The sequence below is a fragment of the Emydura macquarii genome, unplaced genomic scaffold, assembly GCF_026122565.2.
Source record: "Emydura macquarii macquarii isolate MOO-44397 ecotype Brisbane River unplaced genomic scaffold, CSIRO-AGI_Emac_v2 contig_1451, whole genome shotgun sequence".
NCBI classification, from domain to species: Eukaryota; Metazoa; Chordata; order Testudines; family Chelidae; genus Emydura; species Emydura macquarii.
The window spans coordinates 7,666,198-7,694,068 of NW_027131588.1; the positions used below are offsets into that span (position 1 = coordinate 7,666,198).

General features: G+C 41.8%; 1 long non-coding RNA gene across 1 annotated transcript; it reads right to left on the reverse strand.

The window, feature by feature from the left end:
• Positions 1-432: 432 nt before the first annotated feature.
• LOC137156533 (uncharacterized) lies at positions 433-27,165 on the reverse strand. Its single transcript, XR_010920787.1, has 3 exons — positions 26,887-27,165; positions 4,378-4,425; positions 433-509 (listed from the first exon to the last, which is right to left on the reverse strand). It is a non-coding gene; the product is annotated as an uncharacterized lncRNA (long non-coding RNA).
• Between the last annotated feature and the right edge of the window lie 706 nt (positions 27,166-27,871).

The window sequence follows — 27,871 nt, forward strand, 5'->3', positions numbered from 1 at the left end:
CTACTGCATGTGGAAGGTAACAAACCATGTGCTTCAGTGGGTCAGCAGAACCTACTCACCCTTTTCCTGCAGCATCAACACCTGCTAACATAGTGGGGTATGTCAAGCTTGTTGCACAGCCTTACCATGACTGCGTCATATTTATTCACTGCACCTTTTGCTGACTTCTGTGTACCTGTCTCCTTGCCATTCGCAAAAATCCTAAGGCTTCCTGTATCAGAAGCAATGTCCATTTGATCATTGAAGATGACAGGAAAGGGAACAATTTGAGTAACTAATTACAGCAATCCTCTGCCTCACCCCCTTTCTTTATCAGTTGCTTGCGAGATAACCACATTTATACAAATATCGGGGACATAAATGTTCAGGTAACAAATGTAATCCTTGACCTCTCTAGCCTTTTACAAGTAACAGATATCCAATGTCAATGGCCTAACCCTTGTTATTGTCCTCCAGTAGGCCTTCACTGACAATGCCATCTTTCTTATTAAGTTAAAGGATCATGGAGCCTGCAACAGAAACAAACATTACAGATCATTACAGATACCTTCACAAACATATCTGCAAACCCTTCCCTCAGACATGGCTAGGTATTTGCTGGCATGAGGGTTCCATTTTACAATTAAAAAAAACCTTTGGTCATTACAACAGCCTCCAAAATATGACCATCCTTTCAGAGTTGCCCTGGTCCTTCTCAACCACCACCGCTTACCATCTTGCATCCCCTAGAAGATTTTATAAGTATCAACTTTTAATTTCTTGTTCCCCAACTCTCATCTCCTACAGTGATGTCTTTACATCCTCCTATTTGTAATGAAGATTTAGGCAAAAATCTTGGGTCCTTCAGCCAAAACTTATTTCTAAAGGAGTCATACATACCTTTCTTTGTAAACTTATCTTTCCCAGAAGGAACTCAGTTATATCAACAGTTATAACCTCAGACCTAAAATCTGTCATTTTAATTATACCTTAAGAACCATTAAATCTAAGAACCATTAACTAATGGGAGTTACAGTTGTAAATTCCTTACACAGTGGAAGAAAATATGCCTAATTTATCTCACTCGTTCTCTACTATTAACTCTACTGTTACTCATTCTCTGTTATTAAGTCTGTGTCACTACATACTTCTAAATTCATTCTGCTTTCTTCAGATATGTTGATGGGACTTTCTATGAGGAACTGGAACAGCATCATCCTCTACAATAAAAATACTTTGCACTTACAATAGATGGGCTTAGGTGCACCTGGAGCAACTGAGGAAGGAGGTTGCAATGCTGGCTCTAATCCTTTTTTACAAGTTCATGTTTCTGAGTAAGTCAGGCACTGGTCTGCTCAACAGTGTACATTAGTGTAGCTGAGGACCATAACAATTATCTATAGTAGCACTGAGAGACCCTAACTCAGAACAGGGCCCCACTGTGCTAGGTGCTGTACTAGCATATAGTGAGAAACAATCCCTGCTCTGAAGATTTACAGTCTAAAGAGATTAGGCAGACAAAGGGTGGGTGAAGGGAAGTATTATACCAATTTTTTACAGATAGGGAAGGGAACTGAAGCACAAAGAGATTAAATGCTGATCCAAAGCTGTTTGAAGTCAATGAAAAGACCCTTTGACTTCAAAGGACTTTCGATCACCCCCTAATAACTACACTCCATTGTAAACCCGGGTCTGTGGGATCCAGGTTTGTGGACTCGGTGTTTAGAAGCCCCTGCTTCAGCAGCCACACTGCCTTATCGATCTGGATTTACAGTTGCTGGACCTGGTCTCACAGCTGTCCTAACATGTCCATATTGCACTACATAGACATTCTGACTCAGATCTGCAGCTTGAGCTGCATCCCCTCTGCAAAATGACAGGGCTTGGACTGGGACTCGGCCTCTGACCCACCCCTATAGCAGGTCCTGAGTGCTTGCTGACCCTAGTCAGATGGTTTCTGGGTGGGTGGAAGGGGACTTGGCCTCAAACCTGAGCCAGAGCCCAGGCTTAATGCACAGTGTAGATATTCCTTAAAGTGACATGCCAAAGGTCAGACACAGAGTCTGTGGAAGAGTTGGGAACTGAACCTAACCACTGGGCTATTGAATATAAGGAGGACACCACTACCTCCTTGTTTTTGGGGGGTCAAGGGATGATGTTATTTGTGAATCTGGACCTTAATTTCCTTTGTTTTTATTAAAAATAACCCACATGCAATGTTTTGTTTAACTCAAAATGCAATTGTTTATGACTTTTTCAATTTGCCAAAAATATTGAAAAAATCCAGTTTTGGTATTAGTTGATTGAACTGCCAGTGTTGAACGGCCAGTGAACTGAAAAATCAGTTATTCACACAGCTTTCTACTCCTGGTTTCCCACACAACATACCAACTTTTTATGTGACTAGGCCTCTGATATTATCCAAATTACATGCAGCTTTTGGACTCCTGGCAAATTTCCAACACAGCCTATATTTAGGCTAAAAACCGAGTCCCTGAGCTAAAGGCTCAAGTAATAGCTAGGTATGTAAATGTATAAGTATTATTCCTGTTGATTTTCTTGACTTAACTTGACTGCATTTTGATACCTCCTTTGATTCTCTTCATCCCTAGTGTTCTGATCTGTCTTTTCTATGAAGCCTTTTTAAAAGTATAAAAATAAAGTTGAACCATTTAAAGTTGTTCTCTAGCTTATTGACACAGATTATTCTACTCCTTTTTTCACCATCCTAACTTTAACTCCACCCCTGGAGGTGGTGTCCAGATTCTTGCATTTTTCCCGAGACATATCAGTGGTATGCCTTTTTGTAATAGTCAAATATGACTATTCTCTGGAGAACTCTGCATTAGTGTACACATGGCTGAACTAAAAAAATGGATTAAAAGAACATTCCAAAATGCTTCACAATTACTGCAAAACTATTGTTTGTTTTTATGAAAAAGGAAAGATTCAGTATTTTGAATGGTAGGCTATTTTCAAAGCATTTCAGTTTCTGCTTAACATGATGTTTCATGTATGCTATATAAGTGTTAAGTATTTGCTACATTTTTTGTATGGTTTGAAAAGTGATTTTTATACAACTGTCTATGGCTTTATGATAGATTTGTAATTGTTATAATGTATACAGAATTCACTATAGACATGAACGTTTTTCTTACAAAGTTAAAATGTTATTTCAGAAAAATAATTCTTATTTCTTATTAATGACTTCTAAAACATTATTATTATCTGAATAATCTATGGGTATTATTTAAATATATTGAATATCTTTAATTCAGTGTTAAAATGATGTGTTTAGGTCATTTGGATTTACAGTGTTTATAAGAAAATATGATTGATTTTTAGACCCACTACTGCTTCCATTGATTTAAATGAAATTTGTACCATTGACATTTGAGAAGAACAGGAACAGACCTTTTAAGGGAAAAAAGAAATCAGACAGAACAATGGCATGAAAAGATGTCTGACTTTTTTCTAACATTTGTATGTTGATGCCTATATTAAAGTTGATGCTGAATATCTAGTAGCTGGTGCAAATTTGTTTTCCCTACACCATTCAGTTATACAGCACTGTTTCTTACTCTGTGTTTGGAAAGTGCAAGGTACATTCTGGGCACTTCTACCATATATATACATAATAAAAACAGATTTTGTGATGGTGCTAATTATTGTACACCTTGGGTGCCTCATGACATGCTTCCAGTACATCCAAGGAGTGCATTAAACAGCACTTTGTGTTTGCATCTAAACATTCAAAGGAGCTAATGAAACAAACTAACAATGTGAACAAGGTGTAAACAGACATTGTGGCCCCAGTGCACCAAAGCATTTGAGTAGCCACTGTAGCCACTCACATAGTTAAAGTGAGTGGATACGTAAGTGGTTTGCTCTGAATTGAGGCCTATATACCAAAGACATATTATGCACCTGCTACAAGGAAGCTCCAAGTGTTAGGCAGAAAGTAATAGTTTTAATTATGTACAGACCCTTCCTCGTATGTTAACAGGTTATGTAAATAGGATGAGAACTCCATTTTGGATTTGGAATCCATACTGTTTTGGAGTCTCAGATGAACAATGTGCAGATACTTGGCAGATTGCCAGCCAGTGAAGTCTGTCCAGTAATTAGGAAAGGCGAAGGCCTAAGTTAGTGCCGTGTGCAAAAAGCAGAGCAAGGTGGGAAATCCCAACCTTCAGATTAGGTGGGATCAGCCCCTGAAAATTATATAAGGCAGAGAGGCCCATGGCTAAGGATTGCCCATTCCAGCGGTAGTGTGGCTTGGTACTGTCTATTTGCACAGCAGCAGATTGAGGACGAGAAGCAGGCGAGTTCAAGGATGAGAAGTAGATGAGTATACCCTTACCATCGTGAAAACAGAGGAGGATCCAGGAGACTTACCTGTTGGACTCCGGTTCCAGTATACAGGAGGATCATGATCAGTACTCCCTGGAAGGGAGAGAAGAGAAACTGTAAATAATATCACAGACTGAGGGAACCAAAGGGGTTGTGTTTGGAGGCAGTGGGCCTGGGGTTCACTCCCTCACCCGATTTCGACACCAGTGTTTATACCAGTGTTCCCTCTGTTCATTAGGGGTAGTGTTACTGGGAGTTGTGGGATCCTATTGTTTCCTATCCCCTCCCATCTGTTGTAACCATCCCTAAATAAACTCTGTTCCTTGTTTGCACCTCATCAGTTGTCAGTCTTCAGTCAAACCACCCAGTGATAGATCCGGTAATCAGGGCGGACTAATTGTGCACAGAATTAATTGTTTGGGAAATGAGGTTGATGGCACCCCTCTTCTAATTATCCTAGTAATTAGAGTCCCTTTTTTGGAACACAAGGATGTGTGTATGGCTTTATGGGAGAGATGCAACAATCCTGATCTGCTTTTCTGATCACAGGGAGTGCTAAAAGCACTGTGCTGTGTGTGGCTGTGATGCAGTATAAGCAACCAAAACAGGATGGATAGTGTGGCTGTACTATAGTGTTGCAACCTGCAACAACACAGTTTGGGTGGGTCTACAACAGCAAACACTGGACTTGTAATTCCCCACCTGTGCAGCTCCACTGCTGGTAGCAATGTTGAGAACCTAGAGATGAGTCCTCAGATGCTGTCAGTGTTTTTACCCCCAAGTCATGTAACCCTGCTCAGAGCATGTCAAACCAGCCAATAATATCATCTTCATGATAGTGCTCCCAGTGTTGCTAACACCGGGGAGATGAAACAGTGTGGGCAATGACAGGAAATTTTTAGAATGTTTCCCTAGTGTAGATGGGGCCTTAGGGATAGACAATACAGTAGAAAAATACCTGTAGTCTGCTTACACTACCCCTTCTACTCTTGCTACCACTGATGGAACTACACAAGAGGTGAACTATGGGTCCAAATTTTGCTAAGACCTTAGAAATTACTCTGTTGCTGGAAGTGTTTTTTGACAACAGTCTCCCTGAACCGATATTGAAAACAGTGTTAATGCTAGTGTAGATGAGAGAGTATTGAAAACAGTTTTGTCCAGTCTATACTAACACTTATGTGCAATTCTGTTTTCAATAGTGACTTTGTATAAATACCATTGTGAGGTTAATTTTTACCATGGCTTTGATTTCTGTATCAAATTTACTGATTAAAAATAGTTTTTTTTCTAACTGCCAGTCCCACACACTCAAACTAGACTCTGTTCATCTCAGGCATTATTGCCTGTAATAGCAGTTACCCAGGCAAATGAGACCCTGAGCTACACTTGTGCAACCCCATTGTTTTCAGGTTATATTCTCAATGACCCCTGGTTACACCTATTCAAGGTTAATGGGGTAAACTGTAGCCAAAGGAATAGTTTTGCCTGAAGAATCTCTATTGCTAGTGTTCTCTGAGTTGTAAAGAACCCAAGCTTGAAAGTTAGAGTCCAGGGGGACTTTGCAGGTACAAATATATATATTTACTTGCAAACAGCTAATTCAATATGGAACTCAGTAGGCTGCAATGACATTTTTACAAAGTCACTTTTGATGATAGAAACACATTTTAAACTGTTTTCAATTGTGGTTCAGAAGGAATTCTTGCTGAAAACCCTTTTGAGCAACTGTTTCATTTTTTAGGTTTTGTCTATACAGGGAAGCAGTGTGGAGTGAGCTAAGGTGTGAATGTAAAGTGCATTAGCTACTCTGCACTAGATACTCCAGGCTTGTTCTCTATGTAGACAAGCCCTTCGTGCAGACACAGCACATATGGCAACGTCACTGAAATCTGGGACCTTTACCCTAGATGAAAGTCTACAGTAGATATGCAGTGTGAATGTGTAATTGCCACGAGTCTGACCAAAGTTTAACTCTGATGTAATAGTTAAATTATATAGTTAAACGTATCATCATAAAAGTATGCAGCCCAAGAAAAGCAGAAATAATAGTTTAAGAGGAAACTATTCAACAGCAACCATTCAACATTGCATAAAATGTAGCTTGTGTTCTGCATTTTGTCTACTTTTGTTTCGCTTTTCACTACTCATGGGTGACACCACAAGAAGGTGGTAGATATGTCCCCCAATCATCTCCCACACTGCCTTGATCCAGAAGCTAACAGGAATATCCTGGGGAGCAGAGGCAAATGTTCTACAAACTTCAGTCCTGACACTGGTATTTCTTCCACTGGAATGTTGTGCAGCACTTTGGGGCAGAAGTTGGCATATGATCTCGTTAATTCAGAGATGAATACAGCCACACATTAACATCTAATTTCTATGTGTTGGCTCATATAGCTCCCACAAAACTTCGATGAGAAGCCATCACTCTTAAAACTGCATAGAGGGCTATAATGAATGAAAATAATCTGCTGCACAGAAGCCTGACAATGGTTCCAATAGGTGCAAATAAGCACATTTCCCACAAGAAGATTTGCCCAACTCCAGAAGAAAACACCTTCACCTGCAGTTCCTGCTGACTTGCCATGACTGACTTTGCAACATGCTTTCGCCACAGCCTTTTGTGTGTTCATGATCAGTGCAGCTGGTCCAGTGCCAGTCATGGATGAACAGTGGGTATGTCAGGACCAACAGCTATGTCCTCAGAGTGGCAGCAGCTCTGGGATAGCAAGACAGGCATACTGATGAATTTGAAGCTCTAATTTACATGCACCTGTTCACAGCCTGGTAGGCAGATCCTGGACTAGGCAGTGGTTGCCACAATGCAGAAATTTGGTTTAGTCCAGTCTTCACGGTATGACTGCAGAGCAGCAATGCATCTGATCAAATGTGGTGGGGGAGGCTGCACCGTTAGAAGATTGGAGGGTGGACCACAACACCTTGTGACCCTCGATGTTCAGCCATCTAACTGTTGCATCAATCTAGATATCGACTTGTGATGCATACAAAGAAGATTCTGTATAACACATATGAAAACTCTAACCACATTATCAGGACAAAGGTATTGCCCGTTTCAATATATATTCAGTTGAAAGTGATTCCTTTTACATCAGTGTTTATGCATAAGGTATTGTGAACTAGCTTCATTAGTAGCATTTGTAATATCAGTTTTTTTCTTTGTAGGCTGCCTATTTATTTGTCTCTCTTCTCATTAGCTTTGCTATTTTCATGTCTATTACACAGCACTAAGGGGATGACCAACCAGCCATCAAATCACTCTAGTGGCTGAATATTCTTAGAGGAACAAATGATATAGTCCTAACACAGACAGAATGCCCACTGATTTCAGTGGGACTTTTAGGGGGGAAATTTGACCCTGTGTAGAGGGCCAGGAAAATGCCTATGCAACTCTTCAGTCCCACTTAAGCCCTCAGGGATGTAAGTGATGTCTAGGCTTTATGCAGGCTTTCTGTGCAGAGATGAGTTACATTCCAAGAGAGTAAAGACTATGGACCAAATCCTACAGTGCTGTAAAACAATGCCAGTGTTACCTTTACTGGGTGCAGTTCCAAGCCCTTTCTGTACGAATGATGGTTTGTAAGGTCAGTCCCTAAAATAGCACAGAATTAGTTATGTGGACAGAAATCTAGTTATGCTAAAACTTAACCTCCCCCTCCACCCCCAATAAAACTGTCACCAAACCCATCTGGAAGATTCATCTCTGACTGCCAATTGTCACCCTGACAATACATCACTATTGTATTGATTTTATATAAATCAGCAGCAGCAGTGCAAATTGATTTTTTCCATATAAAACACATGAATTAAACTTTTTAATTAAAAAGAGAATTAACTTTTACACCTGTATGCTATAAATATAAAGAAGTTTGTCTCTCTGGAGACAGACAAGAAATCTTTGCCTGAGATGTTGTGTAGCAGAATAAAATAAATTTGAATTACTTCCACGTGAATGTCCTGTGTATTACAAATAACACTATTACACAGAGCCATGAAGGGCTACCATACAAGGATGGAGAAAAACTGCCAAAAACTCTCCCAAAGAAAAGAATCTTTTATACTGTCTCCATGGAACATTAGCAAAATATATACTTAGCTTGTGGTTTTGTCCATGGATAATTTGTCATCTAAAGCATACAAACAAGGCATTCGGGGAAATAACTATGAATTTGAAATATTTTCCCTTATTCTACAAAAATAATGCTAATGTTGACTTCTCTGCAATGATCTCGATTTTTTTCCTCAGCAGAATAACTAAATCTGTAAATGACAAGACTATTATTATTTTCATGGGGCAGTTGTATCTTTTCCGAGACACAAAGAAAGCTGGACTACACATTTGCCAAATTCTGGCCCATTCCTGTTCTTGGATCTGTATGGGTAGACCCCTATGCCTAGGTGGAGCCCAATTAACTTCAATAGGACATTTACAGTGAATCCATTTGTAGGATTATGGCCTTGCACAAGACAAATATTATAGCTCATGGTACTTAATAATAAAGTCTGCATTATAAGGATATCTAGAACCCACTTACACTAAAAAGCATGGTGCATGTGAATTCAGCTCCATTGACTTCATTCTCAATGTAGAGGAAATTTATATGCATCAAGCCCAAGCCATTGAGACAGACATTTAAACCTCAATCCAGCAAATCACTTAAACATGCATGTAACTTTAAGCATGTGAATTAATCCATTGATTTCAATTACTCTGCCCACATGCTTAAATTTACACGTGCTTAAGTGTTTTGTTGAATCTGGGCCATCCTCCATTTTAAAGATCACAGAATCATAGAAATGTAAGGCTAGACGGGACACCAAGAAGTCATCAAGTCCAGCCCCCTGTTCTGAGGCAGGACTAAGTAAATCTAGACCGTCCTTCACAGGTGTTTGTCCAATCTGTTCTTAAAAACCTCCAATGATGAGGATTCCTCAACCTCTCTTGGAAGCCTATTCCAGAGCTTTACTACCCTCATAGTTAGAAAGTTTTCCCAATATCTAACCTAAATCTCCCTTGGTGCAGATTAAGGCCATTATTTCTTGTCCTACCTTCAGTGGACATGGAGAAAATTGATCACCATCCTCTTTGGAACAGCCCTTAACAAATCTGAAGACTTATCAGGTCCCCCCTCAGTCTTCTTTTCTCAAGACTAAATGTACCCAGTTTTTTTTAAACCTTTCCTCATAAGTCAGGTTTTTAAACCTTTTATCATTTTTGCTGCTCTTCTCTGGACTCACTCCACTTTGTCTGCATGTAATGGGATAGACTAGGCCCTGAGGCCCCCGGCTGGAGGTTTCATGGCCCTGCCATACCCCGACCCAGAAAAAAGCATTAGAGAAGTCTTCCAAGGGGCCTAGAACAACTATGTGGGACACAGCCAATCAGGAAAGAGGCTGCAGGAAGCAGCCAGTGAGGGCCTAGCAGGCTCATATAAAAGGAGCTGGGCCAAAGTGAATTCAATCTGCTGGTGGTGAGAGAGTAGGAGATGCTCTTGGCTGGCTGCAGGAGTTGAAAGGGTAAACAGAATAAGTATCAAGATGGACTGAGAGCACAAAGAACGGGCTCCTGGTTGACTGCAGGAGCTACAACAGCCAAGGATGTAGTTGTTAGCAAGGACTGAGGGAGTAAGGAGGTGCTTCTGACTCAGCTGCTGGGACTCAATGAAAGATGAGGGCTGGGGGGAAGTGGCCCAGGGAAATGCAGTTAGTTAGAAGGTCGTGGTACATGGCTGCTACTTAGAGGATCCCTGGATTGGGACTTGGAGTAGTAGGCAAGCCTGTGTCCCTTTCCTCCCTTCCCCCCCAGCAGCCACTGGGGAAATGGCTACACCCTGAGAAAGGGAATTTAAACAGGCCTAGGGGAAGGGCTACATCCAAAACTGTTACCAGCCTGGAAGGGGGCTGAACTGAGACTTCCCCAGCTGGGGACAGAGGACTAAAGGACAGGTGAAGAGACTCCAGGGAGGAAGCCCTGGGGGTGCTGTTCCACCCCAGAGCAGGAACCTTTACAAGGCAGCCAGACACCAATTGAGGGTACTGTGATGGGGCCCTATTGGAGGGACTGACTAAGCACTGTGCCCAGGGAGGGCTACGCAGAAGGATATGCCCCAGTGAGGGGTACCGTGGTGGGCCCATTTGTACTGTTAAAGGACTGAGCCCGGAGAGGGCTGCAGGACAATACCGAGGGCTTTGAGAGAGGCCTGATTTGACCGTATACCCTGGAAGGGTTTGTCTTTGCACCCGGACTATGGGTGAGCTGGCCGGAGGGCTGAGTCACCAAAGACCACCTGACAAGTGCAGCGGCTGACAGAGGGCACTGTGAGTGGAGGAAACGAGAGTGCAGACACACAGACTTGACCAGCGAGTGCTCACGAGAGGTGGGTGCCAGCCTGTTACACTGCACCTTGCCAAAAGTGTGGCATCCAGAACTGAACACAGTACTCCAGCTGAGGCCTCACCATTGCTGAGAAAAGCGGGATCATTTCCTCCTGTGTCTTCCATTCCACACTACTGTTATTAAATCCCAGAATCGTAATAGCTTTTTTGCAACTGCATCACATTGTTGACCCATATTCATTTTGTGATCCACTATAGCCCCCAGATCCTTTTCGGCAGTACTACTGCCTAGCTAGTTATCCCCCATGTTGTAGTTGTGTATTTGATTTTTCCTTCCTAAGTGAAGTACTTTGCGCTTATCTTTATTGAATTTCATCTTGTTGAATTCAGACCAATTCTCTAATTTGTCGAGGTAATTTTGAATTCTAATCCTTTCTTCCAAAGTGCTTGCAACCCCTCCCAGCATGGTGTTATCTGCAAATTTTGTAAGCATACTCTCCATTCCATTATCCAAGTCACTAATAAAAATATTGAATAGAACCGGACCCAAGAATGATCCCTGGGGAACCCACTAGTTATTGCCCTCCCAGTTTGACAGAGAACCATTGATAACTACTCTTTGAGCACGGTCTTTCAAACAATTGTGTATCCACCTTCTAGCAGATGCATCTAGACCACATTTCCTCATTTTGCTTATGAGAATATCTTGTGGGTCTGTGTGAAAAGCCTTACTAAAATCAAGATATATCCCTACTGCTTCTCCCCTCCCCACCCCTGCATCCATTAGATCTTTAATCCTGTCATAGAAGGTAACTATAGAATCGTAGGACTGGATGGGACTTTGAGAGGTCATCTAGTCCAGTCCTCTCCACTCACAGCAGGACTAAATATTATTTAGTCATTGGGTTGGTTTGACATTATTTAGTCTTGACAAATCAATGCTGACTATTCCTCTTGGTATGTCTTTTATTAATTCACTCTGACTTACCTTTAAAGCAACAAAACAACGAACTACACTTCTCATTCTGTGGAAAAATATAGGTAGACAAAAACACAGTATAATTAAAGAAGGTTTCAGTCTCAAGAAGACTTTATTAAAGAATTAAATTTATTAAAGAATTTTTCAGGTAATATTGAAATAAGGGATGGGATGTTTTGAAAGCAACTTACTGAAAGCACAATGCCACATTTGGGGGGAGGGATGAAATTTAGGTCAAGCCCCATTAGTATTGTGAGGGGATCTTTCAAAAATCATCTTTTCCATTTACAGGCTACTTAGCCCCACCTACTGGTTAGAAAGAAAATCATTTTACTGTCTGGTTCATATTTTCCATATTAAATCAATGTTCCAAGTTACAACTTTGTAGCATGCATTAAATCAACAGACATAATTATATTAATATACTATTAAGAATAGGACTTAAACTAACAAAAGCTAGGAAGTGCCTAAATCATTCCATCTGTAACTCACTTCATTGTGCGGTCACAGACGGAACACTTAATGGATCTTCCATTATTTTTGGAACTATGTCATTTAGCTGTGATCTTTCCATGGGAAGAATACTATATTTTGAATATTATTCCATCTGTGGAGGATTAAGATAATGGGCCAGATCATCAGCTGGTGTAACTTAGCATAGCTCCGTTGCAGTTAATTTATACCTGCTGAAGTTCTGGCCCAGTATGTACTATTTTATTTGCTGATGTTTTTGCATATTAATAATAGATATCGGTGCACAATATTCTTAGTGGAAGACATTCACCCCATTAAGAAATACAGCATAAAATTTATGCACTGCTTAATTGGGAATTAATAACTTACGTTCACCAGGCACAAATTTAGTGCAATGATTTTTAATCATTTGGTGCAATGATTTTTAATGCATCAACCCTTTTTCAATTGACATGTGCATAATCTGGATTTGTTAACAACAGCATCTGGTAGTGTGCTTCCCGGCACAAGTAAAAGACATGCACTAACTCTGTTCGTACTAGCAAACTGAAAACAGCAGTGGGGCTGTGGTGGCATGGGCAATAGCTCAGCTGGCTTGCCTGAGCTGTGAGCTTGTGCTGCTAGTAAGGTGACCAGACAGCAAGTGTGAAAAATCGGGATGGGGTAGGAGGCAACAGGTGCCTATATAAGACAAAGCCCCAAATATCGGGACTGCTGCTATAAAATCAGGACATCTGGTCACCCAAGCTGCTAAAGCCACAGTTATTTTTAGTGTGCCAGCTCAAGTGAAGCGAGCGCATGTCTGTCTTCCTGCACTGGGAAGTGGGGCCCAGCTGCTGTGTAAACACACCCCTAGGTGTATTGCAAAGTCCATCTTTTTCAGAACCTTGTTCAGCATTACAGTGACTGTTATGTGTTTTAGATGATGTGAGATGCCTGGAGCCTGGGATAGGTGCCGGATGAGTCAAAATAAAGGCTAGATTCTGGCTTTGTCACAAGCTGTGAGCATGGGGCAATGCATAGGTACCTTAAACCTGGTACAGATTACTTCCTCTGGTGCTAGGGTGATCAGATGTCTCAATTCTAGTCCCGATATTCAAATCTTTGTCTTATACAGGCACCTATTATCCCCTACCCACCCTGATGTTTCACTCTTGCTATCTGGTCACCCTATTTGGTGCCCAGTTTTGCTGTGCTGGCTGGCCATTGAGGGGGTGGAGCCCAGCTGTATTCACTGCCTGCCCACCTGCAGGGGAGGAGGAGTAGCTACCCAGCAGAAGCTGCTCTTGCACTTCTACCCATGAAGAGGGTATTGAGAGCACCTTATGAGTCTTACACCCCATTACAGCTAAAGGGGGCACTTTATACCCCACTACACCTTTACATGGACACAAGGGACAGGCCATGTTCTGGCTCTAAATAAATATTCTTGAGCCACTTTTCGGTGCATTTCTGAACAAAAACACTGCTAGATCTATAAGGAGGACTAGGAGGAGGAAGAAAAAAAGATGTTAGGGTTTAATATATGATTATAAAATTGTTTTTGTTAAATTGGCAAAATAAAAAACACCTACATTTGAGATTACTGGTTTATTTTAAGTTTGAAAAAAATGGCTGTAAACACCCTAGCTAGCACTCATAACTTATTTTCACTAGCGATTGTATTTAAGATTGCATAAGAGATGCAGTGCTGGGCAAATTCACATTATTTCAAGCTGAATTTAACAGATAAATAAATCAGAAAATTTATAATGAAAGTGCTTGAAAGCTGAGATTATAAACTGCAGTGCCTTTCATCTTTACACACAGTATTTCCTGTTCATTTACAAATATTAGGCCAGAGATTTATTACACCAAGGCCTATTTATACCCCTCTGGAAGTGTAAAGGAGCATTAAATAAGAAATCTTTATACTTCCAGAGTAGTGTAAAGCGGTCTTAGTGTAAATAAGAATAAGGCCTATCATTCTGAAAATGTGAGTAGTTTAGAATAGAGCTAAGTATCATATGAATCTATACCAAAGTACAGAGCTATTCAGAGATTAATATGGATATGGGTGATTTAAAACATAATGGGGAGATATAAAGAGAAAAGCTTTTAGAATCTGTAAAAGCTGATTTCCAAATGTTAATCATTCAACCATTTTAAAAAGACCCAAAAATAACAAAAGTGGGCCTATGCCACCTTATGAATTGATGGTTTGTATGTTTTGAGTTCTGAAAGTGCAAAAAGTTATCCAAAATTTGTATATGATTTGCACTTTCATCAGATGTATGTTAAAAAAAGGAAATGTGAACATTTAGAATTGTAACTGACAGTTTCAAAATGATACTTTGCCGTGAGTTCTAGAGTGTGTAGCATCAGTCAACATTTTCAATTAAATCTAGTTACTTTAAGCACATTGTGGTCCTTTAGACTAATGAACCAGGAACCTGGTTGTGTCATATGATAGCAGCCACATATTAAACAATGGTATACTGTTTTAAAGTGATCCCCATTTCTTATCTGACTGAAGTCTCTGTCATATCAGTTGCTGTGTGTGAAACAAAGCAAAATAAGTGCTTAATAAGTGCATACAAATAATGAAGAAAACCTAGAAATCACATATGTTGGTAACTGGAACTTGTTTATTATGACTGCTGCTTGTTCCAGAGTACAACTGGCAGGAAATATACCAAAGTTTGATGTAGGTATTGAGTTTTATGCACTGGGGACACCAACAAATTCAGTGTGGGCAGATCTGATGGTGAGATTGAACTCTGGGGGCCTTTTAGTGATTAATGATCCACACAAACTTCAATTTTAATTGATATGTGCTTTCCTTATGCAACTGCATCGTTTTGGGAGGTTTTTTTCTTCTCTCCTATGGAATGCTAAGACACACACCTCCAGTATACAGTCAGGAACAGTACAAGCTAAGTGTTCATGTTCAGATATCAAATAGATGACCCCAGTATATCTCTAATTATAGCTAAGTGCTAAAAAGAAATGGGGAATGAGAGGAAGAATGGGTTAATCCAGCACAAAGGAGCAAAGAACACGAATTCACAAATGAAAACCAAGGAAAATGTTTGGAAAAGTTGGATATGCATATTTATTTAGTTCCAGAGATGGTCTAATTTGTAGGAATAGAATCTGAATAGCAGATATGGCAGGCTGATGGCTCTGGGAAGCATTGCAAGAGCAATATTTTTGTAAAGTTATACTATTCATGAACTACTTCCCCCCAATGTATTTCATTCAGTGCCAAGAAAACATGCCTCTTTGCTCTTCCTCTTTTTATTTGTAAAACAACATTTGTTTTTGGACAATTCAAGGAAAATCCACTCTCCATGTGTGTTTGGGTTACCCCATGCAGGGACAGAGTCCAAGCAAGGCATGAGGGAGGGGCGAATCTTTCACATATAAACATGCACAAAAGTTAAAGCCAAGTATGAATTATCATTTTAGTGAAGTCTCTTTATTTCTATTTGAAAGTTCCAAGTAATTAATTAATAATCTATAATATCATGCACTTATACAGTGTTTTTCATACAAAGATCTCAAAACACTTTACAAGACGTATGTATGTACTATTTATCTGGAGCACAGAGTGATTAAGTAATATATCCAAGGCAGCGTTAAGAACCAGTGGCAGAGTTGGGAACAGAATGGCTGTGCATATATGCTGATTCTTGATGCCCAGTACCATGCTCTAACCGTGAGACCATCTTTTTTCCAAAAAGCATTTATATAGCACCTTTCACTTTGAAGGATCTCAACGCATTTCACAAGCAAGCACTACTGAAATGCAAGCACATCTGGGGGGGAGGGTACCAGTCACTCAGCACACCACATAGCCGTGGAAGGAGAGAAAATGTAGTCCAAGAAACTGAGGCAAATACCTACTCCTATGAAAAGAGCAATAGTACTATGGGGGACCCTGGAATAGGAGAGGAGGTGCAGACAGAACTCCTGTCAGGGAGAAAACTGGGGGAGTCTAATCTAGAGATGGAGGGAAGACTGGGGAGTCCCTGGCTTGGGGGAAAGGCGGGAGAGTGGATGCACATGGAGCACATGACGGGGGAGAATGGGAAACCCTGATATGTGGGAAGGGAGAAGTGGGGGACACGAAAGGAAAAGGCAGAATGAGGGTAGAAACAGAGCCCATACCATAGGGAGGAGAATGAGGGTCGGGGGATAAAAGGGTACACAGAACTCCTAGTGGGAGGGACTTTGGGGGATCCTGGTACAGAGGAAGGAGGAAGCGGAGCACATAGAGCCTCTGTCATGGAGAAAATGGGGGAATGGAGGGGCTGGGAAGAAGGAGGCGTACACAGAGTCCATGTTATGGAGCGGAATATGGGACCCTGGCATGTGATGGAGGGAGGAGTTGGGGGCACAGCCCCTGGAATGGGTGGAGAACAAAGGGTCCTGGAATGGGGGGAAGGGGATCAAACAGAGTCCCTAGCATGGGGGGAGGTTGAGAAGATAGAGCTCCTGGAATGGGGGAAGTGGGTGACAATGGCATGTGGGGGAGAGGCAAACACAGAGCCCCTGCTGCAAGGGGGGGGGCAGGGGTGTGGAATGGTGGATACACAAAGCCCCAGGCATGAGGGAGGAGTGGAGGGAGTTTCAGGAAGTCCCTGAAATAGAGGGGGATGGGATAGTGACACAGAGAGCTTGTTGAGGGAAGGGAGGGATGCAAGGAGACCCTAGTGTGTACAATGAGTGCAGCCTGTAGAACTAAAGTATTGTGCAACAACCCCTTAGTTAAGGTCACCCCTGAAAACACGACACATGGCAAACTGCATAGAACTCCATTTATTTACCACAGAAGGATGAAAGACTGAGTCACTCCTGATAGGATCTAAATCTGTGATAAGAACATAGAGTAGGTAGATAGCCTCTCATATTCCTCACTCATCTGATGCCAGCAGCATGCTGCAAGGTCATTCCCCTCAGATTTGTTCATGCAGGACAGATGCCGGGCTTGAACTGAGGGGGAGCTGTGGAGATTGCAATCTCTTTTATTCAATGAAAACATCATTAACTGAATAAATACAGGGAGAAAAACAAAAGGGATGGGAGGCATTTCTCTAGTTAAATGTTTATTTCTCAAGCCCAAAGAGAGCAATCACTGCTGGGCTCTATGGCTCTCTAACAGGATCAAAAGAAATGAAACCTAAAATTTTACTTGCAGTCTAACTCCAGCTGCTGTGACTAAGCCTGTTCCCCACCCAGTCCCATCCTACACCTTTTCCCTGTGGGCACAATTAAAGAAACAGACAGGTATTCCATCTGACGTAATTAAATACCTACTGAAACGCTGGGACCTGAGTTCCATTGTTCTCAGTGACTGATTATCTTTATCTCAGAGATAAGGACCCTTGTTATAAACTTCTGGAAGCACATAAGGTGGTAGTTTTTCTACAAGTCATTCACCCAGAGCAAAGGTTTTTCTAAAAGCCTGTGCTGTTTGAATCTAGCAGCTCCTTCTAACGACCCCCACCAGCATCTTTCTGCTCCCATGGCAATCAGATGTGTGAGTGCAAATAAAGCATTTTCTAATCATGGAGGCAGCTCTTCAGAGATCACCAGCTTGAACTTTTCTCCTCCATCGCAACAGACTGAGCACAAAACATGTGAACCCCCCTTAAGTCGCACCTGACCCCTATCTCCTATTCTTTTCTATTCACCCTCTAATAGTGCATCCATTGCTATAAGAGCCTTGATACGGGAAAAAACTATTAATACCTAAATGGTCCTCTCCACCTGCCTGTTATCTGCCTACTGAGAACAGGCAACATATTAAGTGACTTTTGCTTCATCTCACGCACTCCCAATCAGTTCTTACTGAACCAACAGAGGGTTGCTCAGGGTGGGCTTTATCTCTTAATAAATTGAATGGAATGTTGAGATTATTCAGAGATTCATAGATTTTTTTTTAAGGCCAGAAGGGACCATTAGATCATCTAATCTGACCTTCTGTATGACAAAGGCATAGAATTCCACTGTTCCCCTGTACTGAGCCCAATAACTTGTGTTTGACAAAAGCATATTTTCCAGAAAGGCATCCAGTCTTGATCTGAAGATATCAGTAAATAAGACCCTACCACTTCTCTAGAAAGTTTCACTGGAAAAAATATGAATTTCACTTCTAACCATTGTTTTTTCTTACACCTTTCTCTGCTAGACTGAAGATCCTTTTAGTACTTGGTATTTTCTCCCCATGAGGATAGTTAGACACCACAATAAAATAATCTCTTGATCTTTTTGATAAACGAAAGAGATTGAGCTCTCTATAAGTCTCTGATTGTAAGGCATTTTCTCCAACCCTCAAATCATTTTTGTGGCTTTTCTCTGCATCCTCTCCAATTTTTCAACATCCTTTTAAAAAAGAGGATGCTGGAACTAGACTCAGTATTCCAGTTAGTATCATTAATGCCATATACAGAGGTAAAATCACCTCCTACTTTTACTCACTCTTTCCCTCTGTATACATCCAAGGATTGTATTAGCTTTTTTTGCCACAGCATCATACTGAGAGCTCATGTTGAGTTGTTTCTCCATTATTACCCCTGAAGCTTTTTTTCAGAGTCACTGCTTTCCAGGATACAATCCCCCCACTCTGAAGGTCTGGCCTCTGCATTCTTTGTTCCTGGATCATGACCTTGTATTTGGTTGAATTAAAACACTTTGTTTATCTAGTTTAACAGGTGGTCCAGATTGTTTTATATGACTGACCTGTCCTAATCATTATTTACCACTTCACCAATCTTTGTGTCATCTGCAAATTTCAGCAGCAGTGATTTTATATTTGCTTTTAGATCATGGATGAAAATATTGAATAGCTTCACTCCTTCAGGAACTCCACTAGAAATGCTCCTATTTGATGATGATCGCCCTTTGACATCTACTCAAGAAATCTGGCAACTGTGCAAGGCTCTGTGGGACAGAGTTGCAGAAATAAAATTTCTCTTTACATGCAAAAATTAGTTTGCCATTGTGTATCTAATTTGTCTGTGCAATGAATGCAATTGTGCATGCAAATTGTTCAGCCAGTTATGTGTTTTGCTGCCATTTGTGTACAAAAGTACCCAATTTTCAACACAATTGCAGTAGCTGCATATGCAAATTAGGCACACAATTGCACTCTTATTTTTGCACATGGGATTCCTACAATAACCCTAATTCTCTAGAAATGCTCTAGACATGCAATTGAAACTGTATCACCCATAAAAACAATCTATCTAGTTGCCTCCCCATCACTGCCTTTTTCAGTATAAAAGATCAATAGTTATCTTTGCAAAAGAGCATTTTCTGAAGTTTAATGACTGTCTTTGTCCCAGGTCTTCAACTCTTCCTGGTTAGCAGTCATCCCGAGGATACATCCTGCACCTTGATTATTATTAAAGTTAAGCTTCTGTCATGGTTATTTTTAGTAAAAGTCAGGAACAGGTCAGGGCAATAAACAAAAATTCCCGGAAGCCTGTGACCTTTCTCTGATTTTTGTTAAAAATACTCTAGGGGAGAGGGGACAAACAGAGTGCTGTCGGGGCTTGTAGCTGCTCCAGACTTGCTGATGCTCCTATGGTAGGGACTGACTGCTACTGCTGCAGCCCCAGGGGGGCTGAAGCAACTCTGATGCTGCTCTGTACTGCTCTAGCAGGCCTGGGGCTGGCCTCTGGTCAGCTGTTCCATGGCCACAGGGCTGGGCTGGGCTGTTGGTCAGCTGTTCTAGAAGTGGCTTCTCAGGCAGCCCCAGGGCTGGCAGCTGCTCCAGCCCTGCCCCAAAAGAAGTCATGGAGGTCCTGGAAAGTCACAGAATCCATGACCTTCATGACAGAATCATATCCTTAATCATTATTTCTTACATAACAGTGTTATGAGCATGAGAGAAATGCAACCAAGTTCATTAACCTCTAGTTTCTTTTTCTTTATAGTCCTAATTCTGCTACAACAATCCAAGAAGCTGGTTATATGCTTCAGGAAAGGGACCAATCTATCAAAACTAGGGAAAACTTAATGCCACCAGAACTCTGTCCCCCCTACCATACACACATCTCTTCATTCCACTAAGTATATTTCCAAAATAAATTCCTTTATTAGGTGTCATTAAGTGAATCAGTGATAAACCAAGGACCTTGTACAACCTGCAAAAATAAAGAGATCTCCTTGACTCTATCTTACCACAGGCTAAATCCTGACATCCCTATATGGGACAATCCCTATATGGATTGTGTTAGCTCTTTGCTCTTAAATTACCTAGCAGCACAGCATGATGACTGATCTTCTGGATCGTTGGGTTAGTGCAGAATGAAGTCCAGAGGTGCTCCTCAGCTTGGAGGCAAGGATCATCATAGAAGGTTATGTGAAAACTACCAAGGTGAGGCTGTTCTGAACTACAGAAGGAACCAGGCTGATGCAGAATCAGCCCTAGGGTTAAGAAATGGTAAATTATTCCTTTGCACCCTCTGGATAAATACAGAAGAACTGGGTGGGCTGGGAACAGGCTCAGCAGCTGCTGTCGAGGTGGGACAGAAGGGGGACTAGCAGAGCTGAAGGAAAGGTGAACTTTGTGAGGCAACATCAGCCCTTTCAACAACACTAATTACAATGTTCATAAAACCTATAAAATTCTGCCCTGAGCCTGCAAAATCAGTCCCTTTTTGTATATACTACAACAAATACCTTGTGTAAAGGGCCCTTCCTCTCTGATTCCTTCTTCTCCTGAACTGGCTCATCTGCCATCTTTGCTGTGTTGTATGGATTCCCAGACTCCCAGAACAGTATGAGATCCTGGGAAGGTCTTTGGCATTTCCTGGCCCAGCTTCTCATTTCTGTGGATTGCCTAATTGATGGAACTGGTGTTCTTTTGCTGTTCCTCATCCATCACCACAACACTGAGCCTCTGTGCTGTCCAATAGAGCAAATATTGAGGAGTCAATCCAGCTCTTCAAGGAAAGGACAGGTTTTCCTCTTTGCACCAGGCACACTATTGTCATCCCTGGGCTTACTACATTGGATTTTAAGGTAAGATTTGCCATAGACCAAAGTGTTCAAAATGACTGAGATAAATTAGCACTGAATGTCTTCTTCATATCGGGTAGTGCCACACATGTGCATCTTGCCAACTAGCAACCTATCTGTAGGAAGGTTTTATCTCAGGCATGCTTGCTACAGGTGGAGGAGATTGCTAGAGGAGACACTGATGCTAGCCAGATAAGAGTGCAAATGAGTTCTACTGTATTTGCGGTGTACAGGAAAGTAATTTTTGGCAAACTTGATTCTTGTGCTGAAGAGTTCAAAAGTAGAGCAGACAGGTCAAATAGTGACTGGAGTATTGTGGAATGGTGGAAGGAGAATTATTTGTACTCTGAGAGCTATAATGCCAGCTATTCCTGTTCATACTGGCAGTACAATGGAAAAGCCTAGCATTGTGGAAGACCACACAGTAGTTAGTCTAGATCAAAGCAAATCTAATCAGAGTGGTGGTGTGATTGCCCGTGCACTATATGCAGTATTTTTGTGCATGAACAATTTTTGTGCATCTCAGTTGTGTTAAGGGGATCAAATGATGGTGAACAGACTGGTTTTCTCTCTTGTAGACAGGGCCTATGGCGTTGTTGGAGAAAATGAATGGGATTCTATGGGAGACACCTAATCGTCCTGCCAACAATTAAAAAAATAAGTGTCTAGGTCCCTCTTCCACATCTATCGTCGGAGTAGTCAGCCAAAACTCAGAATAAAGCAAAACAAGGAACAATTTATTCAGGGGGCAAATAACAAATGAGGGGTCACTCGGGGATTTAACAAGGTGAAACTTAACTCCAGATTCTTTCCCAACTTAAACCTAAACTACCCAGGCCCAAAGTTAATAAGAACTACCCAAGGTCTTTCTTCATCCTCCTGGGGTGTTGTTCACGACTCCCAGGATGATGAGCCAGGAACTCAGGATCTGACGATGGACTCAGGAACTACTGCAGGTAGGTATGCTGATCTTCTTGTGTGGGGGCTATCCGTGATGTTCTTCCTAGAGGCTTCTCTTCTTCTCTCAGCGACTCCTGCGCATGACGACACCTTGCTGCCTCTAGGGCAGACAGACCCGAGCTGACTGGCTCACTACAATTTATAAAGTCCTGTGGCCAGGCAGATCACACTCCTTTCCACCTTACCTTTCCCGCCTTTTTCCCAGAAAGGGCAGGAAACACTGGGGAAGAAGACCTCCAAGATGGAGTCCTAGTTGTTCTTTTATCAGCTTAAACAGTTCATTTAATTAACATAATAATTCCCACACTGAGGATTTTACCCATAAGGAATAGGGAACATAACACGAGGGTATTCTCAACCCAAAAGCGTCAACAATTTCTCTGGTACAGCTAAACTCAAGAGCCAGTAAATCAGCAAAATGAAAAGAAAATCTGCCTGAAATTTCATTGGAAGCCAGGGTGGAAATATCATTCATCTCCATCCTGATGGGTTGGCTGGGTATTAAAAAGTTAGTGCTCCAAATGCAGAGTCTTGAATAAGTTGTAACTTACAATGTAAACAGTCAAGGAGGCCTATGAACAATGAATGGCAAAAATCCAGTTAGGGAGACCAGATGTCCCGATTTTATAGGGACAGTCCCAAAATTCAGGGCTTTTTCTTATATAAGCGCCTATTACCCACCACCCGCATCTCAATTTTTCACACTTGCTATCTGGTCACTCTAATTCCAGCTGACATGAAGGAAAGGCTTGAATGAATGACTCAAAGTCCTCTGGAGACAGTATGGGCCACAGATTTGCTCATTTTCCAGATGACAGTCACAGCATGAAGTTTTTGTAAAGCAATTAAAATAGTTATTTAAAAGACTGGGATCAAAACCAGCCTCAAAATGGTTAACTTTAGCAATAGAGTATGCTCCACTTCAATGAAAAAGGACTGCCTCAGAAGCCTGCTTAACAGAATACCAGTAAAGTCCTCAAGAATGGAGACTGGTACTTGACTTTATACAGGTGGCATTTCAGACTATCTGGTATTTCGTACAAACTTGTGTGTGTGTGTATAAACTCCAGTGATGTCAGATTTTTTGCTGTCATTTGCCACAGATAAAATGGCAGGAGATATTGACGAAAATCTCTGGCTTTTCAGTCTGCAAATGCAGGCAGGTCAGTCCTAGTATAGACAGGCCACCAGCTTCTGCCAGCATATTAACCAGCATGTCACTGAGAATAGCTCTGAATGGAGCAAACAACACAGTGGTTATAAAGCCTGCATCCTGTTTACACCACAGCTCTCAATGTTGCTACCACTGGTGAAGCTGTCACCCTGATAGCAATGGTGGGAGACTCTAAGAAAAAAGAGTAGCATAAACACAGTCAATGAGATCTACGTAAGTCTCTAGGGGACACAAGCCAGTTCAATGAGCCAGCAGCCAGCTGCAGAGTGAGTAAGAAGCAAATTGATCCAAACTTGAAAAGGAAGTTGAAGTTCAGGGACCTTCCTAATGTATATTGTAATTATCTAACCATCTACTGCAGGTGCAGGTAATAGAACTTGCGAACTATGGTTGCAAAAGCACAATCCTTTATGTGCTCAATGGACGGGATGAGTCAATAGGAAGAGCCTATAAACATTGAGCAGGTCTAGCATTCTGTTCAATGGAGGACAGTGCTACATCCATACAGCAGCTAGTTCATTACATAATACATGAGACAAACAAAGAAACAAACCAAAGACGATAACGAGGATAGGACAATAGAGACCTGCAGCTAAAAGGGGGTACAAAAAAGGTCTAGTGTGTGTTTCACGGCCACGTTTTCTTCAGGCTGTTGTGAGCAGAGCAGTTTTAGCATGGGTTCATGGGTTCCCCTGCATCCAAAGAAACCATAAAAACAAGGGTGCCAGACCTGAGCAGTGCTTTGACTTTGTGTGCCAAATTGCAACAGTACTCACTCAAATTTGGCCCAGCCACACCTCTGTCATGAAGAAGGAGCAGCCACACCAAACCAGAATGGTGCCAGACAGGAGCCACAGCTGCAGGGTGTGTGGGATGGGCTCGTTCTCCAGCACTGCCCCCAACCCCCGGCTTCCCTACTGAACTGGGTCAGCATTAGCGCTGTGATGCCTGGGTGGAGGGTGCTGCTATGGCTGGTCAGTGCCCTCCGTGACTACAACCCAAAATCATGTCCAAGGAGAGTCTAATACAGTGCACCCATTTAACTGAAGGCTACATCCTCTCCTGGCTGCGAGGCAGCATACTCAGCCCCCAGGTGAATGTGGTGGAGGGAAGGTGTGCCATTTCTCTCACTTTCAACTACCAAGAGTTGATATGAGAAGTAGCACTGATGCGAATCATATCCAACCCTTCTAGGCTGAAGAGAGAATGGCTGTGATGTGAGGCTTTTGAGGGGAAAGTGTGTCTGGAGAACAGAACAGAAGGATCCTAGAAACTCTGAGGAAATCTTTGGAGGCATCTTGGCAAAAATAAAATCTAAAATAAGCTGACATAAATCTACCCTCTCTATTATATAAACTCTTCCAAAGAATTACATCATTTTATTTTCACTTAAAGGGATTTAAGGGTCAACTTGAATTTTTTTAAAATGACTAGTTTAAAAATATTCCAAGGTCTGATAAAGCATCCCTTAAACTGTATAGCCTTAATTTTTAAATAAATTCCTAATAACAATGAAAAGAAGATAGAGATTTTTCAGTTTCCTTGGTCGTGTTTATGAAGATCTTTCCAACAAGAGAGAAATTGACTTACCAAGGTTCTGATCCTGCAAACACTGACTTTACACACCTGGGGTGAAATTCTGGCCCCACTGAAGTCAATGGAAAAAACTCCCACTAACTTCAATGGGGCTAAGATTTCACCCCTGAGATACAATTTGCTCATGTACAACAGGCTGCTTAGGGCTTCAGTGGAACTTGAGTGGTGAACAAGCCGTGTGTTGGCTCTCTACATGGGGTGAATTTAAACCATGGGCAATCCCAAAAGTAACTCTTGTGCATAATTTATGGAGGGATCAGGGTCCAATTGAAAATACAGAGGAAAAATGAAAACTTTATTACAATATGCTGTCATGTACATAATAAGCAAACTGAAAAAAGAGAAAAATATATTCCCCCACTAACTTCTTTTAGTTATAGTTATCTTAAATGTTACTTGTAAGAATTGTTGGCCAAAATGTTTCAGACAGAAATTAGATTTTCAAGTTGATGGTTTCCCCTTTAAATGTATTTGTACAAATTGTTCTTTTCACATTCCAAATATAAGTCCTATATATTGTACTTTATTTGAAACTAAAGCAAAGAGTGACACTGACCTAACTTTCAGCACTATATAATCATTGATTAGACCCGTGAGGAGCATGTAAACCTTTAATTTCCATCCTCTATCGCAAAATCTAAAGTTAAGTTTTGCAAAATTATGACCAGCTGTACAATAAAATGAAACACTCAGGCTCAGTTCTTTCCCACTCACACAACTGTCTGAAAGTAAACATTGGGTTCTACCAAAAGAAATGATGGCAGGGCTACTTCAAGCAAATTTGGAGCCTAGTGAGAAGCACACAGAATAGGACTATCCACCTGCAGTGTGTGATCTTCTCTTAAATTATCTTCACCATCCCCCCTCTGCTCTAAACTCCTATGCCAAATGCCAGCTTTGGGAAATCAGCAAGTCTCAGGTGGAGTGCGTTAGCCCATCGGGTGAAGACGTTCTCTCCTATTGGCATAATAAAACCACCTCCTTGAGAGAAAATCGTCCACCGACATAGCATCGTCCACATCAGTGCTTAGGTCAGTGTAACTTATGTCGCTCAGAAGATGGCTTATTCAGATCCTTGAGTGACATAAGTTATACGGACATACCCTGTCGTGTAGACAAGCCCTTAGTAACATGAATAGTGTGTGGATGAGTGAAGGAATGAATGAAGGCTTCCTGTAAATAGCCAGGGAAGTGGTAAAAGTAAAGCATCTTGATTCCCCAAGAAACTCAAACTATTTTCATCACAGAGCTCAATCAGCACAAATCATCTCATGCTCCACCCATGTACTACTGAAACATGAGTAGTAAAAATCTCACTTGTAGTGGTGGGCTCATGCCCTGGGGGCCTATTGCAGTTGCAGGTTTGGCAGCATTATGTGGTAAATTAATGCCATGGATTCTTGACAATTGGCCGAACCCCGCCCTGAATAGAGATCTCAGTGCGCTACTGTGCAGAAAGTGAACGGATGGTTATAATGTAAGATTTTTAAATTATAAGCTCTCAGCAAAACTCAAATGTTGATTGGAAGGTGCAAGTAATTTAGGTATTATTTTTCGAGCAGCCTTTAAAATAACTATTCCCACTTAGGAATCATGGGGAAGGGGATTGCTAAGAAGTACAGATCCATCTCCTCTGTTTTGCTGGGTTGGCTCCACTTTCTCCCTGACTGTCTTCCAAGGATGAACAGGGGCAGCTGTGGAAGGGGCTTTGCAGGAGTCTTTCTGGCACATTTTGTGCCATTTAATGCAATGAGCCTGATTTCCTCTCGTTTTCAGTAGCTTTACACTGGGGTAACACTACTAACTTCAGAAGAATTACTCCTGATTTACACTGGTGTGATAGAATCAGGTCTAAAAACTACTTAGGTCAATAAGGCATACAGGACCAGGCCCTCAATCCTTAATCTTTAACTTCAGTAGCTTTGCCAGACATTTGGCCTGAAATGGACCTTCTGTAATGTAGTATTACAAATAAGTGACAAAAACGAAGTTTAGCACTTACCTCAAAAGACACAATGGCTGCTTTAACGTTAAAATAAATTGGTGCTTTTGGCTTCTGTTTAATATCTTCCCTTTTCCTGTCCGAAAGATTAGTGCAAAGTGTTGCATTTATAGAGGGGAGAAACGCATGAGCTCTGTTGTAATTGTTTACGAAGGTTTTTTCCCCACTGCAGAAAATGCAGCCTGCTTTTGAAGACACAGCTCTTTAGGATATCGAGGTCGAGTGGAATGTCAGCACGAACAACAGCATAGATATAAAGCTTTAGTACATGTCTTAATGGACGAGTGCAGCGTGTCTGATTATATTGGTGTATAAAATACTTGTAGGCTTGTAAAAGTTCTGAGCCCGGAAAGCTCAGACATGTATTGCTGCTGTACGTGAAGACTCACCAGTGCTTTCTGACACACTCAGGGTTTGATTGCCTTACGTGGTCATTGTCATTTGTCCCGGTGCAAAGGGAGTGTCAGTAAGCCAGCACCGGATCCGCGGGTGCTCACCGCCGTCTCTTTCCCTCGGCACTGCCACATTTATTTAGGTGCCTAACTTTAAGCACGAAAGTTAGAAATGTTAGCCCGAGGCCGTGTTGTCTACACACAGAAGGTGTCACGCTGGCAGGACAGGAGGGCAGCCCGACGCCAGTATAAAGGTGTAGACATGAATACAGCTTAGTCCTGGAGGGGAGCGGGGAATAAGCTCCACCTCTGTAACAAGAACAACTCGGGGCTGGGGTAGCGCCGGGGCTCCCGCCCGCCCTAGTTTACGAATAGGAGCTGTAGCCCAGTATGATACTGGTACAATCTGTAACTGCACCAGGCCCAGCGTCTCGTCCCCCCCCGCCAGCCGCACGTGGATGGGGACAGGCGGCCCCCGCAGTGTGGGGACCTGCTGCGCTGCACCCCGCAGCTGGGCTGGAGAGAGAGAGAGAGAGAGAGAGAGAGAGAGGGCGGCGCTGTGCGCGCGCCGGGGACCGGGCTGCGCAGCCGTT